Source organism: Puma concolor, chromosome A1, assembly GCF_028749965.1.
Source record: "Puma concolor isolate L17-30 chromosome A1, mPumCon1.1.hap2, whole genome shotgun sequence".
Taxonomy (NCBI): Eukaryota; Metazoa; Chordata; class Mammalia; order Carnivora; family Felidae; genus Puma; species Puma concolor.
Genome location: NC_141667.1, coordinates 138,015,527 through 138,039,486, shown reverse-complemented (window position 1 = coordinate 138,039,486; position 23,960 = coordinate 138,015,527).

The window sequence follows — 23,960 nt, the reverse complement described above, 5'->3', positions numbered from 1 at the left end:
GGGCCCTTCCACGGGACCAGCACTGAGAGAGAACACCGAGAAATGAAACAAACTGGTCAGTGGGTGGAAGTCATTCATCTTTTAAAGCCCATAAAAAGGGAGAATTGTAAATTAAAATGTCTACAATAGGTTCAACACCTCTCTTTCAGCCCCTCCCCTCCTTTTGTCATGGAACAGCATTCAAGTGTGGGAATGTTTCTCTGAAACATGTGTAAATCACACGTTTGGTCATGCTGTACCAGGAGCCCAGGACCAAGGGGGCCGGGAGGAGGGAGGCCAGGGATATTAAATACTGGTCCAGCCGTTTGTTAATGAAACATTGACACAAGCAGTTTATGTGGTTGTAATAAAAAGGGGGGCCTCTTTCATCACACCCTTTCATTACTAAGCACAGTCTTTAAGAGGATTAATGCGTGTGTTGTGCGGGTGGGGGAGGGGGGAGAATGTGCTTATCAGTTGAGTCTCAGGATTGGTAATGCTGAGTTCTTAATGGATTGCCTCTGGATTTAGGATTACCGCCATGCAAATTCTTCCAGGCTTTCAAAAGAAGGGAAAGCGGTTTGTTTTCTCCCCGTCAACAAGAAGGGCTATTGACTTCGTAATGACATGACCTGGGATTCGGTTTACCACTCCCTTCCACTCCTGTTCCCCCAAAAGGCGGATTCACTTTATTTACTTATTTAGGCTGCCGGGGGGGGGGGGGGGGGGGGGGCAGCGTGTCAATATCTGCATCGATCCCACGGCTACCACAATTAAGGAAGCAGTCGGCGAGACCAATAAAATGGCAAAAAGTGGACTTTTAGGATGTTCGTATCAAGCATCCTGCCAAGAAAAGGAAGCTACCAAGAAGACGGAGATGCTTTCTTAGAAGCCGCGTGTTCTCTGCGCCTCATTTTCTGAAAGGTTCCCTCACGGCTCAGATAAACTACATATTTTGGAGGACGCCGAAGTGAATAAGTGGCCCTTTTATGTTTCTGGGAAATTAGAAGGCAGCCTTTGTTGGCAGTCTTGTGAAAGAGTACAGTACTGATGGATCATGCTGCTTGAGGTCCTGTGACTTCCCACTATTTTTAGCACAAGGAAGATATTGGTTGTAACAGTGTGCAATGGACTCATCAGCCATAATAGAACTCACACTGTTTTTGACTTCGCATTGTGCTTATCATGTGCCTTGAATGTAAACAGCTCTTTGCTTCTGAAAGATGGCAGTCTGCCATGGTGGGATTCAGCCCTCTCGAAGGCTCGGCAAACAATGAACAGAAACAAGCCTGAGGACCCTGAAAAAGCCATTGTTTGAATATATGTCCCTTGCAGCCTTAGACAAAATTATTTTTGTACCTTGCATCCTTTCTTCCCGACTTCCCTCTACAAATCAGCGAGCATTCACACGGGCCACTTATCTGTGCATGACCAATTTTTTTTGTATTATTTCTCCGCCCACATTAAAAAAGGCAAGAAATGACATCTTACAGAAAGCCTCTAAGGATGGCATTCCCGTATGTTTTCTACTCTTCGCAAAATACGGGGAACTTAACGTATTAACATAAAGCGTGATCACATCCGTAGATAAGAGATGTTCCATTTAAAATGACACCCAACACCAAAAAGAAGTTTATTGTGTTGTACCATCTGTATGTACCATTAGCAGACTCAAGAGTTTGCTCTCAAAACAGATTTAGAGCAATTTACTGTAAAGCAAATTGTTGTTGGCTAGCCTTCCTACATTGTTAGCACCCTCTGATTTTCCAGCCATGTTGGCGTATTTAAAAGTGTTTAGAATTTTTATCACAGTGATACGTGCCCACGATACAAACAGTCAACTAGTATAAGACGGTTTATAAAGAAAAGCATCCCCTGTCTCTCCCTCCATACCCAGATCCATTTCCCGAAGCAACTTCTAACCTTTCAGTTCTCCTGGGAATTACCTTCTCGACTCTCAATAATTACTAGGCTTATAAGGGTTTCTCTTGATTCAGGCAACAAATGGTTCCACAAATATTTATTTTGTGCCTACTATCTGCCAGACACTGTTCTAAGACTGGGGTGCAATAGCCAATAAAATTGGCTGTGGATAGAACCAATCCAGGCCTCCTGGGCCTGACCTTCTACTGGGGCGGTGATGAGAGAGCCAAGTAATACACGCTACTAATGAGCAATTTCTGCAGCATATTAAAAAGTAAACGCCACTATTAGAAGAAATGGGAAAGGTGGACCAAGGGAGGTGGTTTGCAGTATAAAACAGGGTGTTTATTGGGCACCTGGGAGGCTCAGTCGGCTAAGCATCTAACTTTTGGTTTCAGCTCAGGTCAAGATCTCGTGGTTCATGGGTTCAAACTCCCTATCAGGCTCTCCATATCTAGCACAGAGCCTGCTTGGGATTCTCTCTCTCTCTCCCTCTCTCTGCCCCTTCACTCCGCACCTTTGTCACTCTCAAAATAAGTAAATAAAACTTTAAAAATAAAATAAAATAAAATAAAATAAAATAATAAAATAGGTACGGTGTTTATGGATGACTTCACTAAGAATGTTATGTCTGAGTAAAGACATGAAGGAGGCAATACAGTAATCTCTGAGTCCAGGCAGAAGGAACAGCAAATGCAAAGGTCCTGAGGCAGGAGCATGCCTTGCTAGCTAATGGGACTTAAGTAAAATCAGTATGTGCCATTTCCAACTGTTGCTCCTTCAAGGACTGGCTTGTAATCCTTCTGGTCTTCCTCCCCTATCCTTCTGGTTGGGAGAAGATGAGATTTTAAATAACTACCTGAGATGCAGAGATGGGAGCTGCTTCTCAAGGATGGGAGAACCACCTTTTGAGGTCTGGATTCTTGCTTTTTAAGCAAGTAAGCAAATAGGCAAGAATAATTAAATAAGGCTGCAAGTGGTAGCTGTTTCTTTAGGAATGTATTAGTTTTCTATTACTGCGTAACCAATTACATCAAAGTGTAGTAGATGAAATCCATAAGTGTGTAACTCATCATTTCTTCCTTTTTTTAAATAATTTTTTTATGTTTATTTTTGAGAGAGAGAGAGAGAGAGAGAGAGTGTGTGTGCACATGCAACTGGGGAGGGGCAAAGAAAGAGGGAGACACTGAATCTGAAGCAGGCTCCAGGATCCGAGCTGTCAGTACAGAGCCTGACGTGGGGCTCGAACCCACACACCACGAAATCACGAAATGCACCGAAGTCAGACGCTTAACTGACTGAGCCACCCAGGCGCCCCACTCTCATCATTTCTTCCAATCAGGGGGAACAGTTTCACTTCTTGCTAAGATCTCTCATGAGGCGGCAGCCAAGCTGTTCTCTAGGGCTGCACTTATCCTCGAGACTCAACTGGGGCTAAAGGACCTGCTTCCAAGCTCAGTGACGTGGTGGTTTGTCAGGCTTCAGTTCCTCTCAGGTTGTTGGCTAGTGAGTCTCAGTTCCTCTGGTGCTACTCACTGAGGGCCTTCGCTCCTGACCACACCAGGTGGTTCTATCCACAGAGCTGCTCCCAATATGGCTGCTTCCTCCCCCCATGGCTAGTGATCCAAGAGAAAGCCAACAGGAGCCCAAGATGAGATGTACAGTTGCTTATAACCTAGTATTGAGCAAACAAGTCCAGCCCACACTCAAGGAGAGGGGATCACACAAGGGCACGAAGGCCAGGAGACAGAGATACTCAAGGCCACCTACCACAGGGGGAAAAAAAAAATGACATCAGGTCCGATCCTCAACACCACACCAAAATCATCTGCAGCTGGATAAAAAATTGCACTAAAAATAAAAGTAGATGGGAACGTTTCTTTAGTATCAGATTGGGAAGAACGTGCTACCCTTAAAACAACAGAAGCTCTCTGTCACAGACTGGGTTATCCAGGAAGCAGACGCCGAAACAGCGTTCGACCGTAAAAGGCTTATTTGTAAGCAATACCATGAAAGCAAAGGGGGAGGAAGTGGGTTTGGGGAGGGAATGTGGATCTGAGAAAAAGTTGGTAAGCCCCACGGGAGCTCTGGGATGCACACGTCCCATCAGCGCCGTTCCAGATGGTGTGGCCCACCTAGGGCCTGGAACTGGTTTCTTGTTCAGTATGCGCATAGGGACTGCCCTAAGCATGAGAATCACTTTCGTTCGTTCTCAAACCAGGGAGGGCTCTGAAGGAACTAGGAACTGGTGGCCGGCCACTAATCGTAGCATGTAACTGGGCAGCACGTCCATTTTTGAAGGAAGATGTGAGCAGCACGTCTCCACCTGGGCCACAACGTACCCTCTGTACTGTGTGCATCCGTGCTTCCGGGACTTGTATGGCATGGCTCCTCTGGGGCTCTACCAGGCTCTTTTCCTGAGGAGAAACTGCCCTCGGCCCCTTGCATTAAGTCAACAATGCCCGTTAGAGCAGTCTTGCATTGGGCAGAAATGTCTAAGTCCCCATACGACTGCCTCGCTTCATCGGTGGCTGAGGACCACTCTGCAGAGTGTAACCTCCCCTCAGAAGCAGAGGTAAAATCTGAAAAAACTAACAGCTAGAGGCTTGTCAGCTAAGCACGCTCCTAGTCATTGGGCAGGAAGTCCTTTCTGGAAGGGCAGTCTGAGCAATACACAATCACAAGTGAAAATTTAAGGGGCGCCTGGGTGACTCAGGCGGGTGGGCATCCGACTGTGGCTCGAGTCATGACCTCTAGGTTCACTGGTTTGAGCCCCGGGTCGGGCTGTGTGCTGACAGCCCAGAGCCTGCAACCTGCTTCGGATTCTGTGTCTCCCTCTCTCTCTGCCCCTCCCCCACTAGCGCTGTGTCTCTCTTTCTCAAACATAAACAGAAAAAAAACAAAGAAAATTTTTAAAAAACCTTTTTTTCATAAGACATAATCGTCAAAGCTCAAACACGTAAGACATGAAAGTTGGGAAAAAAGCCATAAAATGTTAACGACATAACTTCATAAAATGTTAACATCCTATCGTAACATCAGTTGTGCTACATACGATATATTTAACAAACAGTTAAACACGTCAGATCCCAGTGAATACTTCGAACAAAGTTCTCCAAAAGAAAAAAAATACAGTACCTAGCAAATACGAGAAAGGATTCATCTGGCCTCACAAGTAGCCAAATAAATGTGTCTTAGAGTAATAACACACATTTTGGGGCCTATCAAATTCCCATTTTTTTTCTGAAGTAAATTAGGTAGCCTTGGCAAGTGAGTTTTAACTCAGACACACTCACACACACATACCTGACAGGGGTGCAGATCCCGAGTTCTATAAATCAAGTTCGCATCAGGTTCCAGGAGTTGTGAAAACAAATCCTTTCTTCCTGCTAATTCCATTTCAAGAGTTTATCACTCTCTTTTCAGGTGCCTCAGAGGTGATCACCTCCTTCCAGATGAAGCTGAACATCTCTTTCCCGAACACTGGCTGCCAGAAACTCATTGAAATGAACAGCGAATACAGGCTTTGCTTTTTTTTTTTTAAATGTTTATTTATTTTTGAGAGAGAGAGAGAGAGAGAGAGAGAGAAAGCGAGCAAGTGGAGGAGGGGCAGAAGGAGAGGGTGGCACAGAATCCGAAGCAGGTTCCAGCCTCTGAGCTGTCAGCACAGAGCCTGACGCGGGGCTCGAACCCATGAACCGCGAGATCATGGCCTGAACCGAAGTTGGACACTTAAGTGACTGAGCCACCCAGGCGCCCCACAGACTGTGCATTTGTTTACAAGAAGTGTATGGCCAGAGAAGCTGCTGCTGACACCCTGGATAAAAAATGGAAGGATTACATGGTCTAAATCATTGAGGGGGATGATAAACAAGATTTTCCCATGAAGCAGGGTGTTCTGACCTGCAGCCCCCATCCACCTGTTAAGGGGTATTCCTGTCATTGACCAAGGAGGACTGGAGAAAGAAAGTGCGAATCTGGAAGTGGCATTGTGGATACCAGTCTGAGTGTTCTCAAGTTAGTTACTGTAAAAAAGAAAAAAAGGAAAGAAGGATATGCTTCAACTCACTGATACTATTGTGCCTCATCACTTGTGGCCCCGAACAGCTTGCAGTGTTGCACATTTTCAGTCTAAGGAAGATGGCCTCCACCAGGGCACTTCTAGAACCAAGAAGGCAAGGAATCTAGGTTGCTCAGGACACAGCCTGTTGTGACTTCCCATGTCCTGCGACAAGACTGGCATCCTGCTCCGAAGGAATGGTGTGGTAAGGAAAAGAAGAAAAACGCCACAGAATAGGCTCAACTTCTGCCTAAGAGACTGGACAGAGCCAAAGAAAAGCCCAGGAACAGAACATCGAGAGATGGAAGGCTTCTACCGCTAAGTCTGAGCCTAGTCAAAGAGAAGAGTTTTAAGAGTATCTAATAAAGAAGACCAGACATTCAAAAAAAAAAAAAAAAGTTTACCCTTAGGAAACCATCAGAAATGTGAACAAAGACTTACACGTAGAGATGATCATCTTAGCACTGTTTGTTAGATTAAAAGCCAGAAGTCACGTAAGTGCCCAAATCAGGAAAAGGGTTTTAGGTCAACTGCAACGCGCCTATATGACAGCTTTTTGGGCAGCCATTGAAATGAAGATGTGTGATCAGCCTTTAATGTCCAGAGATAATGCTGAGGACACGTTCACTGAAAATAAAAGCAACTGCACATGCTGTATTACCTCAGCATGTAAAAAACCCATACAAAGATGTAGAGAAGAAACCATGGCCAAAACGTAAACATCGAGTTACTTATCTTTGGTTGGGTGATTTTATTATCTTATCGCTACTTTCTTTTTCTTTTCTTTCTTTCTCTTTCTTTCTTTCTTTCTTTCTTTCTTTCTTTCTTTCTTTCTTTCTCTCTGAGAGAGAGACCAGGTGCACAAGAAGGGGAAGGGCAGAGAGAGAGAGAGAGAGAAAGGGAAAGAGAGAATCCCAAGCAGGCTTGAAGCTCCCTGCGGAGCCCGATGTGGGGCTCAGTCTCACAGCCGCGAGATCATGACCTGAGCCGATACCACGAGTCAGATGCTTTACTGACAGAGCCACCCAGGCAGGTGCCCCTTAGCTTCACTCTCAGAATCTACACAATGCGCATTCTAAGAGTCATGTCACATGACAGTTGCCAAGAAAGCTCTCCTTGTCCTTGGGGAAGGGGCTGCCTTACGTTACTTGGTGCGGGCCCGTCTCTCAACAATGACTGTCGGGGGTTCAAGTTCTGCTGTGTAGTTATGTGTCATGCAGTGTGGCACGAACTATCCAGAGTTAGGTCAGCGTTCATAGGCTGGCGGCAGAGTGCTCTTCGGTCACCGGCTGTGGGCTCTGGGGTTCTCAGCCCCCCTGCACTTCTGACCAACTGGCTCGAATCTGGGTGTTCTCATGAGCTCCACAGGTTCTATAATTTGCTAGGAAGATGCAGAGACTTCGGCAAATTAGCCATAGGATTTTAATTTTAGTATCGAGGATACACGTTGGGACGAGCCAAGTGAGGAGGTGTATAGGGTGAGGTCTGAGAGGGCCCCAGACAAAAATGTTCTCTGTCCTCCAAATGCACCTTCCTCCCGGCACAACGCTGGGTGTCACGAACCTGGAAGCTTCAGATGTACAGAGCTTTTAATGAGGTTTCGTTACATAGGCTTGACTGAGTAAAACCCAGGTCATGTGATTAAACTCAATCTTGAGACCCCTTCCCGCGGGCGGAGGTTGGGACGCCGGACTTAGAACACCTGGCTCAAAGCCTCAACCCTCCCATCACTTTGTCGTTCTCTCCAGCATGGCGGTCCCCATGGGGACATTTTAAAGGCTCATTAGGAGTCACCTCATGGGCAAATTCAAGCACGGTCCAAGGCACCCACCATGAAGACCAAAGACATTCCTTTCACTCTGAAAATTCCAAGGGTTTAGAGGCTCCCTCCCAGGAGCCAGGCCAACCAACTTCTTTATTATACAACAGTATCTGTCTCACCCTTTGGCTGGGGCCTCCAAAAATGGAGGGACTATGCCAGGCATGCCTATGCCTAGGACTGGCCCCCACCAGATATTCCTTCAGTGAATCTAGGAGTTTAGGAAACAGTGCCTAAAGCACAGTAGAGCAGCTCCTCATTGTTGGTGAGTTCCAACCTGAACCCTTCTTTGCCACTCTGTCTTTTCTACCACAGGAGCCTCAGAAGGTCACTGTTCCAGGAATTCCTAACACGCCGACATTTTGGTCCTTTCTTAAATTAAACCCTCACTGCAGGGAACAGGAACACCACACCCACAACCATAAAAAATATTTTTAAATCATTTCTTTAACCTTGATGATACCTATCTGTAGAAACACCTCAGTTCACTGTGAATCAACTAGGCGATTAGAAACTAAATCCGCTTGGTGTAAGAAAACCCAACTGAGAGAAGTAGAGGACTAGTAAATTCATGGCTGCGGTTAGGAGTGGCTAAGATAGTCACTACTGAGTAAGTTATGGAAGTGAGTGCTGGTATTTTTATTCTTCTCAATCTGAGGATGGCCCGGGGACTGGTGTTTTAGAGCATCGTTAAGGCATTTGATGAACCTGACACGTTAGTGGACTATATTTATACTTACTCCTTTATTCCCAAAGCTATTTCCTTCCGGTAAGTGATACAGTCAAGGCTGAGGGTTATTTGACCTGGTTCTTCAAGGCTTGAGTAACTTCTATTTCATGATTTACTCGATTAAAACTAAGACTACCACCCTCATAGGACTATGTTTGCAAAATTACATCAACTTCTTTTTTTGAAATACAATACTTCATTTTTTGTATTGTAAAATTTTTTTTTTTAATTTTTTTTTTCAACGTTTATTTATTTTTGGGACAGAGAGAGACAGAGCATGAACGGGGGAGGGGCAGAGAGAGAGGGAGACACAGAATCGGAAACTGGCTCCAGGCTCTGAGCCATCAGCCCAGAGCCTGACGCGGGGCTCGAACTCACGGAGCGCGAGATCGTGACCTGGCTGAAGTCGGACGCTTAACGACTGCGCCACCCAGGCGCCCCTGTATCGTAAAATTTTTAAAAATATTTATTTATTTTTGAGAGAGAGATACAGAGCATGAGTGGGGGAGGGGAAGAGAGAGAAGGAGACACAGAATCCGAAGCAGGCTCCAGGCTCTGAGACGTCAGCACAGAGCCTGATGCGGGGCTCGAACTCACGGACTATGAGATCATGACCCGAGCCAAAGTCGGACACTCAACCGACTAAGCCATCCAGGCGCCCCGTTTTTTTTTTTTTTTTTTTTTCTAATCTTCCTCCCTGAGGATCTGGGGCTTGTGGAAGAAGCCAGAACTTTTTGTAATTAGGAAGAACACAGAGCCTTCTGTGTTTATTGCATTTGTGTGGTCTCCGGTTCGTGCTTGAGGGCAAGGGTCTCCCGTGACTATATTCATAGGAATTCCTAAGGATCATCAAATACCCAGCATATATTTACATTTTCCCATTAAAACCAAGGGTTTATTTTATTTAAACCAGGGAAGGGTAACAGCATGTTTGTATCTAACAAGATGATGCAGTGGAGAAGGAAAGACTGATGATGGAGGATTAAGTGGGGACATTTGCAAGAGTGAGGTCCTGGAGCAGAGTCCTGCGCTACTCTGCTCCAGGGGAGAGAGACGATCCTGTGCCTTCTGTGTGAGTGGTGTCCCCCGAACGTGGATCATGGGGGCTAATCTGCACAGGCTAAAAGGGATGGTATTGAGGGAATTAGCAGCCCACCAAAGTGGTTTCGAAGAATATTTTCAACGGAAAACATCGCAACAGAGGGCAGCCACAGAAAGCAACATTTATCTAAACAAGCAGAACCTCCTGAAAATACAGCTGCCGTTGTCCCCTCCCCCCACCCCCCAAGGCGTTTCCTGTTTGAAAGAAAACTGACCTTTAACACTAGGAAGTGTGAAGTCAGCTGCCATCCCCCCACCCATATGGGGAAATTTTGAGTCAGGAAGGAGACAGACGGTCCATTTCTATTAGCATCAGAAAGTTCAACAGAATCTTCCATACTTTCCCAATGACACGTAACCCTGTCCCCCCTCTTTGTTAAGGTGGTATATAAACCTTTACCTCCAGCTTCTCAGTGACTCAGCACCGAGCAACTCCCATGTTACACCTATAAACTACACCTTGTCTTTTTTCCAATTAATCTATTACCAGTCAATTTTCAAGGTCCTGACTATGTGGACTCAACTTTGGTGGAGAAACAACTTCTTCTAACGTAAAAGATCATGGAAACATGTGGAGAGTTGGCCTTAGTTAGAAGCATGGACCCTTCCTCCACAGTAAGAAAGCAGGTAGGTTGTACACATATGTATATATGTACAAATACATATGGATGTATACCCATCTACTCTTAATGGATAGGTCATCTACTCTCAATAACTCACATCCTCATTCTCACTCACTGTGTATCTACCCCAGGATGACTGCCAGGCTCACAACACATGCATTCAATCATTCATTCATCCAATGTTTCTTTAATCCTACAGTATGGTTTAGGTCCTGGGGATCCAGCATGGAACAAAATTCAAGCACTCCTGACTCCATGGAGGTAACTTCCTGGTGGAAGAAACAGATATGAAACAAATAAAGTAACTATGTAGTACATTTAAAGATGGTGAGTGTGAAGGGAAAAAATATACATACACCAAGCAGGAAAGGGAGTTTGGGAGTATGGACTGCCTCCCTGAAAAGGAGGCATTTGTTTATTTATTAAAGTATATTTATTTACTTTGAGAGCAAGAAAGTGCATGTTTGCACATGTGTACGAGTTGGGGGGGGGGCAGAGAGAGAGAGGGAGAGAAGTTCAAGCAGGCTCCACACTCGGCATGGGGTCCGATTCGGGGCTCGATCTTATGACTCTGAGATCACGACCTGAGCCGAAATCAACAGTCAGATACTTCATCGACCGAACCACCTGGATGCCCCAGGAAGAGACTTTTTTTTAATTAAAAATATACATATTTTAATGTTTTTATGTATTTTTAAGACAGAGAGAGACACAGCATGAGCAGGGGAGGGGCAGAGAGAGGGAGACACAGAATTCGAAGCAGGCTCCAGGCCCTGAGCTGTTAGCACAGAGCCCGATGCAGGGCTCCAACTCACGGACCGTGAGATCACGACCTGAGCTGAAGTCAGACGCTTAACCGACTGAGCCACCCAGGCGCACCTGGAAGAGACATTTAAATAAAGAGTTCAGGAGGCAAGGAACAAACCATATGGTTATGGGGGGGAGTCTATTCCAGAATAAGCAGAGCGAGTGTGCCTCGTGTCTTCAAGGAATAACAAAGAAATGAGTAAGGAAATGAGTGAGCAATGAATGCACAGAAAATGAAACCAATGAGGTCATAGGGGCCAGACTGTGGCGGGGGGGGGGGCTTGGAATCATATTAAGTACTCTGGCTTTCTTCTGAGTGAGCCAAACTGAACACACAAATGATGTTTGACTGTCAGGGAGCAAGGATGGAAGCAAAAATAGCAGAAATTATGCTGACGAAATATTCTTATCAAGGGATGATGGGCACCGCCTTGGAAAGCCATCAGCCATTTCCTCAAAAGGCTAAAGACAGACTTACCATACGGTACAGCAATTACACTCCAAGGTACAAACCCAAGAGAAATGAAAACATGTCTCCAAACAGAACACACATAGTCATGGCATCATTATCTATAAGAGCCAAAAGATGACAACCATCGCAATGTTCATCAACTGATGAATGGATAAATAAACTGTGATATATCCATACAAAAGAACATTATTTATTCATAAAAAGGAATGGAGTACTGATATATCCTACAAGGATAAATCTTGAAAGTATTACGCTATATAGGGCACCTGGGTGGCTCAGGTGGTTAAGCATCCAACTCTTGATTTTGGCTCAGGTCATGATCCCAGGGTCACGAGATTGAGTCCTAGGTCAGGCTCTGTGCTGAGTGCGGAGTTTGCGTAAGATTCTCTCTTTCTCTCTCTCCTTCTACCCCTCTCCTGCTCACACAGTTTCTCTCCCTCTCTCTGTCAAACACACACACACACACACACACGCACGCACGTACGTACACATAATGCTATACAAAAGAAGCCAGTCACAAAAGACCACAGGGTGTATGATTCCATCTATGTGAAAAGCCAAGAGAAGGCAACTCCATGCAGACAGCAGGTAAATTAGTGGTTGCCAGGAACTAGGGGAATGAGGGAATGGGGAGTGACTAAACATTCTGAAATTAAATGTGGTGACAATTGCACAACTATGTGAATATAGAAAAGCCACTGGGCTGTACACTTTAAACAGATAAATTATATGGTATGTGAATTCTATCTCAGGGAAGCTGTGAGTAAAAAGAACAGTCTCTAGAGATGGGCACAAAGAGGTGGTGAGATGTGGTCAGAAGGGTGAAATCCCGTGAAGGCAGGGCTCACAGAATTTGCTGTGGTCTAGATGAGTCGTAGGAGAGAAAACCAACAGTCAACCAACTATTTTTTGGCCTGAGCAAGCTAAAGTGGGGAGCGGACAATAAATGAGATGAGGAAGACTGTGCGAGGAACAAGGGGAGGGAAGAGAACCAGGAGCTCTCTGTGGAACATCTTAAGCGTGGTAGGTCTAGTAGACATTCAATATGCAACTGGGGACATGAGTCTGGAATGTAGGGAAGAGCTGGACTAGAGGTTTACATTTGGGAGTCATCAGCAGATGGATGGTATTTAATTGGTGAGGGTCGCCAATGACCGCCAGGTGGCCAAATCTTCATTTGACTTCTCAATAGAATTGGACGCTAGTGACTACTGTCTTTATCTAATATCGTCCCTACTCTCATTTTCAGTCGAGAAAGGTTGCTATTTTCCTCCTTCCTTTCTGGTCTCGCCCAGTCTGTATTATTTGCAGGCTGATCTTCTTGGACCCAGCAGTCTTCAGTTGAGGGTTCTTCAAGGTTTGTTCCTGTCTCTTTGTCCTGATGTTACTATATCCTCTCGAAGAGATCTTATCGACACCCATAATTCCAGTCCTCTCTTACACGCAGTCTCACGAGTGAGCTGCACTTTCCGTAACTACTAAATATACATCCAAAACATCTCAAATCCAGCCTGTACACACTTACCTCATTATCTTTCTCTCCACTCTCACCCCAAACCTACTCCTCTTCCAACAGCTCCTATTTCAACGAATAAGTTAGTCGTTTCCGCAAACCGCAAGTAGACAACCACAAATCTTTACGGATTTGCTTACTCTGGACTGCGCTATTTTTCCTTCTTTCCATGCCTTTTTCTCATCCCCTTTCCCCACCAGTCCTATTTTTGTTTCCTATTTATGTTCTTCACTCCCTCACTAAATTGGTTCTACCCAAGGACAAAGACTGCATCTTAGGCATATGGCTGTTCCTAGCACAGGACCCGGTGCATAGTAAGCTTTTTAGGACATGCTTCCTTAGCGAAAACAAGAATCAACGAATGCCCATCTTCAAAGCTGTCCTCTTTCGACCATCTTCTCTCAAGTGGTTCGGGTCTATGTTCCTAACTCATGTGATTCTCCTGGAACTGGACTGGCTTTTGATGTGTAAAATATGAACACGGGGTAAGACGTGCCACGGTATTCACTGGATAAAATTCACTGAAGAACCTATGCTGTACTGAGCACGGAGCAAGACACTCTACAGGATGAAATAATCATGAAGATGAAAGCGACACCAACGAAAGGCTTCCTTGTTGTTGGTTTTAAATTTTTTTTTCAACGTTTTTATTTATTTTTGGGACAGAGAGAGACAGAGAATGAACGGGGGAGGGGCAGAGAGAGAGGGAGACACAGAATCGGAAACAGGCTCCAGGCTCCGAGCCATCAGCCCAGAGCCCGACGCGGGGCTCGAACTCACGGACGGCGAGATCGTGACCTGGCTGAAGTCGGACGTTTAACCGACTGCGCCACCCAGGCGCCCCTGTTGTTGGTTTTAAAGACCATGTGCACTATTTACTTTAAACATGTGGCGGTCTGAATAAGGCTGTCCAACACTAGAAATGACGTGAAATACAAGAGAGCAGTGCGTGGATTCTTGGTCTAGGTACGAACGCTGATAGAAGACAAATGGCGTTACTTGAAACTGTGACTTGAAAAGCAAGTAAACCATGAATCATGCCCCCACACAAGCTTGTAATCAGTACAGAAGAAAACCGATATGGGAATAGTCGTCATTTACTCTGTTGTTGGCAAAACACTACCCAATTCATGGCGGTGCACGTCGCCTAAATATTGTAGCATGAACACAATTCATATTATCTGGAACAGGGGACACTACTGTTGACAATTTACTTCCTTTTTTTTTTTTTTTTACCATGTTTAGAAGAAAAAAAAAAAAGAAATCCTAAACCGTATAAAGCTAGACGGTACCATAATGCTTCTCTGTAGAAAGACACATATTCACAGCAGTAGGGCTAAGTAGGTAGAGGATTGCATAGTACAGCACGATGTGAAGGACCCATTCTCCAACATTTCAAACTATTTAAAACACTCTTGGGAGTTATGTATTAGCCCAGTCCCGCACTGACCAATGAGGAAATGTCCTCAGCGCGATGCAATGATTTGCTTGTGGATATATTCAGCTAATATATGGGAGGGAGCAAGGACGCACCCTCAAGACCTCACCTTCCAATTTCCAACTCCCGATGTTCACAATTCACATGTTAAGCACAGCACACACAAGTGAAGTTTCTCTATTTAATGATGCTGCTGCTCATGTAATGAAAAATAGACTAACAAGAGTACATCTATCAATTTGTCTCTACCAGAATGTAAGCCCTGCATATTCCCAGCACCTAGGACTATGTCTGTCACATACGGGCCCTCAAATATAACTTCTTTATAAATCGAAGAATCATGCATCATATTTTCAAAGACATCTCACCAACGTCCTTTCGTTGGTTGTAATAGCAATTTCCAGTTTTCCGGCTCTGACTCCGATATTCTTTTTTTTTTTTTTTTTTACTCCTTATTGTATAACAATAAAAATTAAAAGACTACTTACAAAAATCCATGCTGAGAGATTAAAAATAGGATATACTAGTTCATGAAGACCAGTTCCATAATAGGATCCCAGTTAATCTTACCTTAAAAGAGGACACGAATTGACTTGTTTGTTGGCTTCTCTGTGGTCAGAAGGTGTTGAAAGGCATGGAGAGAAATTCACCTCTGAGGAACACACACACATCTGTCAAGATTAAAACCAAAAAATCACTCTGCAAGAAAATTCTGAAATGTGGGCGAAGATTGACTTCCCTTCATAAGCAAAGACAGGATTCAAAGTCATCTCCTGTTAGAGCTACTCAAATATCTTTCTTTACTACTACCCTGGCTTTCTACATTTCCAATGGAGAGTCATAGAGTGATTGGCCGATTTTAAAAATCAGCAAGCATTTTGTTTTGAGATAGAAAACTAACAAGGCCCTGGGCTCTGAGGGGTCTCCTCTCAAGAGGCCTCATGTTTGTGAGGGGCAATGGTAAATGAGACGGAACTTTTCTTCACTTTCTTTAACATAGGAGTCTGGAAAAGGATTCTGTAGTCACAAGTTTGAAATGTACCATTCTTTAAAGTAAAACGTGGGGGTGCCTGGGTCGCTCAGCGGGTTAAGTGCCTGACTCTTGATTTTGGCTCTGGTCATGATCTCACAGTGCCTGGGGCTCTGCGCTGGCAGGTGGAACCTGCTTGGGATTCTGTCTCCCTCTATCTTTGTCTCTCCCTCCCCGCCCCCCCCCCCACCATGTGCACGTGCATGCTCCCTCTCTCTCTCAAAAGAAATACATAAACTCAAAAAAAAATAGTAAAATGCTGTATAGACTTTGCATTATTGAAGAAGGCCTTATTTATTTCTTGCTTTCCAACCTAATGAAATATCCAACCAAAGGTACAGGAACGTGTGTGTGTATGTGTGTGTGTGTGTGTGTGTGTGTGTGTGTAATTCTTTTTTTTTTTTTAAGTAGGTTCCAAGGCCAACGTGGGGCTTGGACTCACAACTCCTAGATCTAGGATCCCAGGCTCTATCTCCTGAGCCAGCCAAGTACCCAGTAAGGTATTTTTAATGTAAAAGCTGCTTAACTAGCTATCTCAGCTTCCTGGAAGTAGAAACGAAGAAGCAGGAAGGGGGACACCTGGGTGGTTCAGTGGGTTAAGTGTCCGACTTCGACTCAGGTCATGATCTTGCGGTTTGTGAGTTCGAGCCCCGCGTCGGGCTCTGTGCTGACGGCTCAGAGCCTGGAGCCTGCTTCCGGTTCTGCGTCTCCCTCTCTCTGCCCCTGCCCTGCTCGTGCTTTGTCTCTCTCTCTCTCTCTCAAATATAAATAAACATTAATTTAAAAAAAAAGGCAGGAAGGAAGGCTCACCATTAGCATAGGCCTCACTAATACCACAATGCCCTCCTCTAAACTGTTAAGCTGTGTACTCGCAGGCAAATCCTAGGTTTTTATCGGGAATGCTAATAGCCTATCTCCCTGGTTTCCCAGGCCCTAGTGGTAGTACCACACCCAAGGTGGGGGGGAAAGGGAGGCACCAGGAGGTGGGTGGGGTGTTATTCAAACTTAAAATGAGACGTTTATTCTTTTTTGACAGACCCAGAGAGACAGAGAGAGACAGCACAGGAGCAGGGCAGGGGCGCGGGGAGGGGAGGTGGGCACAGAATGTGAAGCAGGCTCCAAGCTCCGTGCTGTCGGCACAGAGCCCAACTTGGAGCTCGAACCCACGAACTGTGAGATCATGACCGGAGCGGAGACGGACGCTTAACCGCCTGAGCCACCCAAGCGCCCCGCGATGCTCTATTTTAAAAATATTCAGGGGCGCCTGGGTGGCGCAGTCGGTTAAGCGTCCGACTTCAGCCAGGTCACGATCTCGCGGTCCTTGAGTTCGAGCCCCGTGTCAGGCTCTGGGCTGATGGCTCGGAGCCTGGAGCCTGTTTCCGATTCTGTGTCTCCCTCTCTCTCTGCCCCTCCCCCGTTCATGCTCTGTCTCTCTCTGTCCCAAAAATAAATAAACGTTGAAAAAAAAATTTAAAAAATAAATAAAAATATTCAAAGAACACTCCTGAAAAACCGAAGTTCTTGTATATTCCATAGGCAGGGACTCAATCCAAACACGTGAAAAAGGGTCGATGTGCTATGATATAATGCGGTTGGAAGAAGGATTACTTTTGCCGCTGCTTGATAGCGAATTCCATGAAAGAATGTACCAGCGAGAACAAGTTCCTCCGAGTGACATTTCATTCCTTAGCAGCTAGACAGATTAATGCTTGCTTCTTGCAGCTCCACACATTACCAGCCCCCGTACTCCAGAGATGAAAAATCATGTACTCAATTCATTCTTTACTGCGCTAATGTTATACAAAGAGAAGAGAAATTTGCATTTGGGCCTTCATTCCTGTTAAAATATTGTGGTCTTAATAACAGGTTAAGAAATACTAGAGTACCACTGTCCTTTTATGTTGAACCTCTATAAAACAGCTTAATGGACTGTACGTCTAAGGTGAGAAGAAACGAAAGCAGAATTATGTTAAATCGTGTGGCCTCCAAATAGATTTTTTAAATTTTATCACCTTTGCAGGACACGACCAAAGGGACTCGCCCGTAAATCTTCTTAATAGCCAGATCACAGGAAACCAGAGATATCTTCAAATTATCAGCCACACAACTCAGCCAAAAGGTGGGTGAGCTACAAAACTCGGGAAGACACCGTCTAAAGGAGTTCGCAGAGAAGAGCGGACTCCTGAACAGAACGCTCGAAAGCAGGTGTACGAGTCACATCTGATCTCTGCTTCTCCAGACAAGTGGAAAGCAATTTCAGCCAAGCAATCCCAGGGAGCAAACTTGGATTTTCATTTGTGGTGCCTACAATATTCTGCCTTTTTATTTTTTTATTTATTTATTTATTTATTTTTTAATTTTTTTTCAACGTTTTAATTTATTTTTGGGACAGAGAGAGACAGAGCATGAACGGGGGAGGGGCAGAGAGAGAGGGAGACACAGAATCGGAAACAGGCTCCAGGCTCTGAGCCATCAGCCCAGAGCCTGATGCGGGGCTCGAACTCACGGACCGCGAGATCGTGACCTGGCTGAAGTCGGACGCTTAACCGACTGCGCCACCCAGGCGCCCCTATTCTGCCTTTTTAAACGTCCCTGTCGTGTGAGGCTTACTCCTTTGGGTCAACTTAAGCTTTTTTTCCTCAGATATATATCTGCCTTTATTAGAACCTGTCTGAGTTGGGGTGGGTGGGCACAGAGGAGGACTGGGGGGTGGGGCGACAAGATGGGGGGGGAGGAATGTTAAACTTTCTGCTTCCCCCCACAGGGACGTCCTTTGGTGAGGTTACCTCAAATAACCCTTGCTGCTTTACAGAAACACTATTTTAAAAAACTAAGTAAAATGAAAACAATTGTGGCTGGTAGACTTGTAAACAAAGGACGGATGAGAAAATTGTACTGTTCTAAATATATTTGGAAGGTGAAAGAAATTCTAGAAAAGTCCAAATATTTTCATCTTAAGAGAGCACGACAGTCTGGAGTCATTTCTTTGGAATATTGGATGTGATCAAGGTTTTATCCTTAGATACATTTTTTTTTAATTTTTTTTTTTCAATGTTTATTTATTTTTGGGACAGAGAGAGACAGAGCATGAACGGGGCAGGGGCAGAGAGAGAGGGAGACACAGAATCGGAAACAGGCTCCAGGCTCTGAGCCATCAGCCCAGAGCCCGACGCGGGGCTCGAACTCACGGACCGCGAGATCGTGACCTGGCTGAAGTCGGACGCTTAACCGACTGCGCCACCCAGGCGCCCCGATATATTTTTGAATAAAATAATTTATATACCTGCCTAAGATTCCTTACCAGCCTTGCACAAGTTAGGAAAACAGCTGCTCTCTGGCCCCCAGTATGCCACCTACCCTCCCCCCGCCCACCGCCCTCCACCCTCCACCCACCACTCGGATGAACAGCAGGGATTCAGAGAGGGCTCCACTGAACACATCAAATGACGTCTTAACAGCACCTTTAAAGGTCCAAGTTAGAATTCCTGTCCTCTGGGTCCTTGGGCACTGGTTCTAGAAACTTGCTGAGTTAAACTGAGTCTAACACTCAGAGGACGGGATTGTTTGTGGCTAAAGAAGAAAAAGGGAAACCCTTGAGGGTTTAATTTAAAGTAATTATGGCCTTGGACTACTGCCAATGGAAAATTTTCAGAAAGCCCATCGTTTGCAAGAAAGTAAACTCCCAAATAGTTGCAGGAGGAAAATCATTTTTTTGTGTGTGTGTGTGGGGGGGTGGGATGCGGAAAACTCACTAAAACCCAAGTAATTGTTTTAAGCAGTTTTGCCCCCAGGGTGAAGATCTTTGTATTTTCCAAAACTTTCCTGATGGAATAGTAAAATACAAAGAAATGTGGTAAAACCAGAATTGAAGTCTTCGTCTAGGGAAGTCCTAAGGCATTCACGCAGTCGCAGGGGCCTGGACCTGAAGAAAATCACAGCAATGCAGCAAAGGCCTGATGGCAATGAAACAGACTCTGTGTTTGCTTTCTGTTTTGTGTTTCCTTTCTGTGGCCTCTCTGGGAATTCAGGTAGTCAGAGAAACCGAACTCAAGGAGCTCCTTGTGAATATCCAAGCGTTCGCATTTTCTGAATCAGCCTGGGAGCAGTAAAACAAAGTAGGAATGTGTAGAATTATTAATGGGTTGGTCAAAAGAGTGAGGGGATGCTTTAAAACAAACTTAGAAACCATTTATTACGAAAAAAAAGTAAAAGCCTCTTTCGCATGTCTAACATATAGTTGCTGAAAGGCAAAATGGTTTCTGATGACTCTTCCTAAATACATCACTTAAATGTTAATGTTGACGGACCAAATGGGCAGACAGGGCTGACAGGGGTGGCACGGTGGGCTTGTTATTATTGTTGTTAGTGTTTATCTGCAATTGTGTTGCTGCTTTTGTCTCTTTGGTTGCCGCTTTTGTTTTTGAAGGCCTGTAGGCAGGTTATGCATATCCCAGTGGACTGTTCCCCGTGTCAGATATATAACTGTATCCATATATGTATCCTCTGAAGACTTTAGTTAGCAATTCTAGATAAAGCCTGTTGCTAGATCATCATCTTAATAGTTGTCTTTTAAAAAAATTTGTTTAAATGTTTTTATTTATTATTTTTGAGAGAGAGATAGAGTGCGAGTAGAGGAGGGGCAGAGAGAGAGGGAGACACAGAATCTGGAGCAGGCTCCAGGCTCCAACGTGTCAGCACAGAGCCTGGTGCAGGGCTTGAACTCACCAACTGTGAGATCATAACCTGAGCTGAAGTCGGATGCTCAACTGACTAAGCCACCTAGGTGCCCCCCAAGCTGTCTTTTTTATGAGGGCCCACAATAGGTCACAAACTTAACATTCACCATTGACCTACAGATCCGTGACAAAAGATAGACATTATTACCCCCACTTCGAAAGAGGGGGACCCTAATCAGAGGTGATGCTGGTATGTGATCCCAGGTAAGTCAGAAGCCAACAGTTCTCTATTAAGCCTCAACTCTGTTGCGATTCAGAAATAATGTTCTATACCAATTTTGAGTGTAGGCCCCTTCCAATAATACACAGGATAAATGACGTAAGTTCCAATATAGACGAGTGCAAGAGTCTTGGACTTCGAGATTCATAACAGAAAGGAGGATGCCTTCGGTCGGCATAAGATCAGAAACTTAGAAAGAACCGATTTTTGCCTTTTTCTTTTTGGTAATATTGCCCCAGGGTCCAAAGTGGTCAACTGTTGTCATAATTCATTTGGCATTCCTGCCAAAGATAGTTCAGCTGTTTAGTCTAACAACATATTTTTTTAACAGTTAGGGTACATATTTGATTTGGACCCAGGGACAAATGGCTCTCCAAAGTCTTCCTGGCAGGTTGATGATGCAATGCATCACCTGGATGGATCCGGACTTAATAGTACTGAACAGTGGAGTACATTGAAAAAGCTCACCTACATCCTCAAATATCATAGTAAGGAACAAATTTCATTGCCTTTGACTCAATGATATTTAGAATATGTGATACATCAGTCTTTCTGTTCTGGGTTTTAGTCATGGTTTCAGATTGTTGTCTTCTTTTAACATGTAAAAAGCTTAACTTGAAATATGGGTCATTTGTTTTGGGCTTGCTTTGAAATGGCATATATTCAATCATGTTACAATACGTAATAGCTTATAAGTTAACCAAGGAAGAAGTCACAGTCACGTATCATTTATCCAGAATCCCTAAAAATAGAGATGTTCCATGTAAGTACATTTTCCCGAACACCTTAAGGGTACTTGATTTTTTTCTTTATTTTTTTTCTACGGGTACTTTCCTTTTTTGGAAAAGTACTTTAAAAATTATAAAACCTCTACTTATTTTGATTCATTCAGGCTTGATTAAACAGGATCATCATCACAAGTTGACTCTTGATGACTTGAAATTTTTTTATTAGTCGCTTTTTTACTTGGGGAAAAAAAAAAAAAGAGCACTAAAGAAAATCGCATGGATTTGTGTCCTGGCCCCCATTCAACTTCCAGCACTGCAGAGATGAGTTTTTCTTTGCCTTCTTGACAGGTATAATGATGGCATTTTCTTCTTTTTCCTCTTACTCTCCCTTCTTCTTTGACTCATTTTAAAAATCAGATTGTTTGTTTTCTTATTATTGATATTTAACAGTTCTTAATACATCTGATATGCCTTTTGGAAATATTTTCTCCCAGTGGGTCACTTGTGCTATCATTTTTGGGACAATGTCTTTTGCAGAGCACAAGTTTGCAATTTCAGTAAGTCCTGATATCAGATATTATCATTCCTGCAACTTTGTTCTTTTCCTTCAATATTGTGTTGAATATTCTAGGTCTTTTCTTTATTTATAAAACTTCAGACTCGGTTTGTTGATATTCATAAGATAACGTATTGGAATTTTGATTGGGGTTGCAAGGAATCTGTAGATCAAGTTAGAAGAACTGCTATCTTGACAATATTGAGTCTTTATATCCATGAACATGGACTACCTCTTCATTTATTTAGTTCTTTGAGTTTGTTCTTGAGAGTTTTTAAGGTTTCCTCATTTAGATCTTATGCATATTCTGTTAGATTTACAGCTACGTATTTCACTTTCAGGGGTGCTGAAATTTTACTTTTAAACTCTACTTTTTCATTACCAGTGTATAGGAAAGTTACTGATTTTATGTATTATATCTAATTATATATTGACTTTTACATATTAATATTATACAGTACAGCTCTGCCATAATTAATTCCCACAGCTGATGCCTTCTGCAGACAGAGTTTTGTATGTTCTTTCCTTTTTAGACTAATTCAAGAGTTCCCACTGGCTTATGCAAAAATAACCAAAATGAGTTAAAGCACATCAAATATGTTTAAACCCAAAAATGCATAATGATCTTAAATAACAAACAAACAGACAAAAAAACCCCTTTGTTGTTCTTCATTAGAAGATGCTAGAAAAACGATTATTTTTTTAAACTTGGGAAAGATTTAATCATTTATCCTGCCCTACCTATATCTCAATACTACAGGGTAACCACATAATTTTCAAGAACAAGTTAGTCTTTATAAAAGCACTCTAACTAGTAAATGAAGAATGTATGTTAAAAATATCATATCACCATTTTGCAACCCCTTTTGATAAATGGATCTAGACAATGGTTATCAATGGCTGCTAACAGCTCCAAAGGACAAACAACTAGACATCATATGCTTCCCAGGGGAAGTGCACGATACTAAGCTTTCTTTTTAAAAAAAATTTTTTTTTTACATTTTATTTATTTTTGATAGACAGAGACAGAGCACAAGTGGGGGAGGGGCAGACAGAGAGGGAGACACAGAATCCGAAGCAGGCTCCAGGCTCTGAGCTGGCAGCACAGAGCCCGTCACAGGGCTCGAACCCACAAACCACGAGATCATGACCTGAGCCGAAGTCCGACGCTCAACCGACTGAGCCACCCAGGCACCCCAAGCATTCTTACTTTTAGTTCTTCAAATGACTAAGCTTGGAGCTCTGACTACAGGAAATATAAAAGATAAAGCAATATATTAAATATCATTATAAGAATGCAATTAACAAAGTCTAGACTGAGAATGTCTGCAGGACAAATGATGTCACTTTTCCTCCCTAAATAAGTTGAAGGAGACAGAGAGAAAATGAGAATCTATAGTTTAAAATAGACAGAAGATTGGGGCGCCTGGGTGGCGCAGTCAGTTAAGCGTCCGACTTCAGCCAGGTCACGATCTCGCGGTCGGTGAGTTCGAGCCCCACGTCGGGCTCTGGGCTGATGGCTCAGAGCCTGGAGCCTGTTTCCGATTCTGTGTCTCCCTCTCTCTCTGCCCCTCCCCCGTTCATGCTCTGTCTCTCTCTGTCCCAAAAATAAATAAAAAACGTTGAAAAAAAAATTTTAAATAGACAGAAGAGACATTTCAGCAATTGAATTTAGGGACCTCATTTTGATCCTTTAAAAATTTTTAAAAATTTTTGAATTTGTTAATCTCCATGTCTAAGGTGGGGCTCAAACTCACAACCCCCAGATTAAGAGTCACCCACTCTACCAACTGAGCCACCCAGGTGCCCCTAAACATTTTTTTTTATTTTTTCAGAAATACTTTTTTAGGGGCGCCTGGGTGGTTCAGTTTGTTAAGGGTCCGACTTCAGTTGAGGTCATGATCTTGCAGTCCATGAGTTCAAGCCCCATGTCAGGCTCTCTGCTGACAGTTCGGAGCCTGGAGCCTGCTTCACATTCTGTGTCTCCCTCTCTCTCTGCCCCTCCCCCACTCATGTTCTGTCTCTCTCTGCCTCTGAAAAGTGAATAAACCTTAAAAAAAAATTTTTTTTTTTTTTTTTAGTATCTTTAAAAATTTTACACTCAGGAAAATTTGAACATTAAGTACTGGAAAATATTAGAGTTATCATTATTGCTGGTATCTAATGTACTCGTGGCTTTTAAAAACAAAGTAGTTCTAATTTCTTAGAGAGACACTCTGAAATAT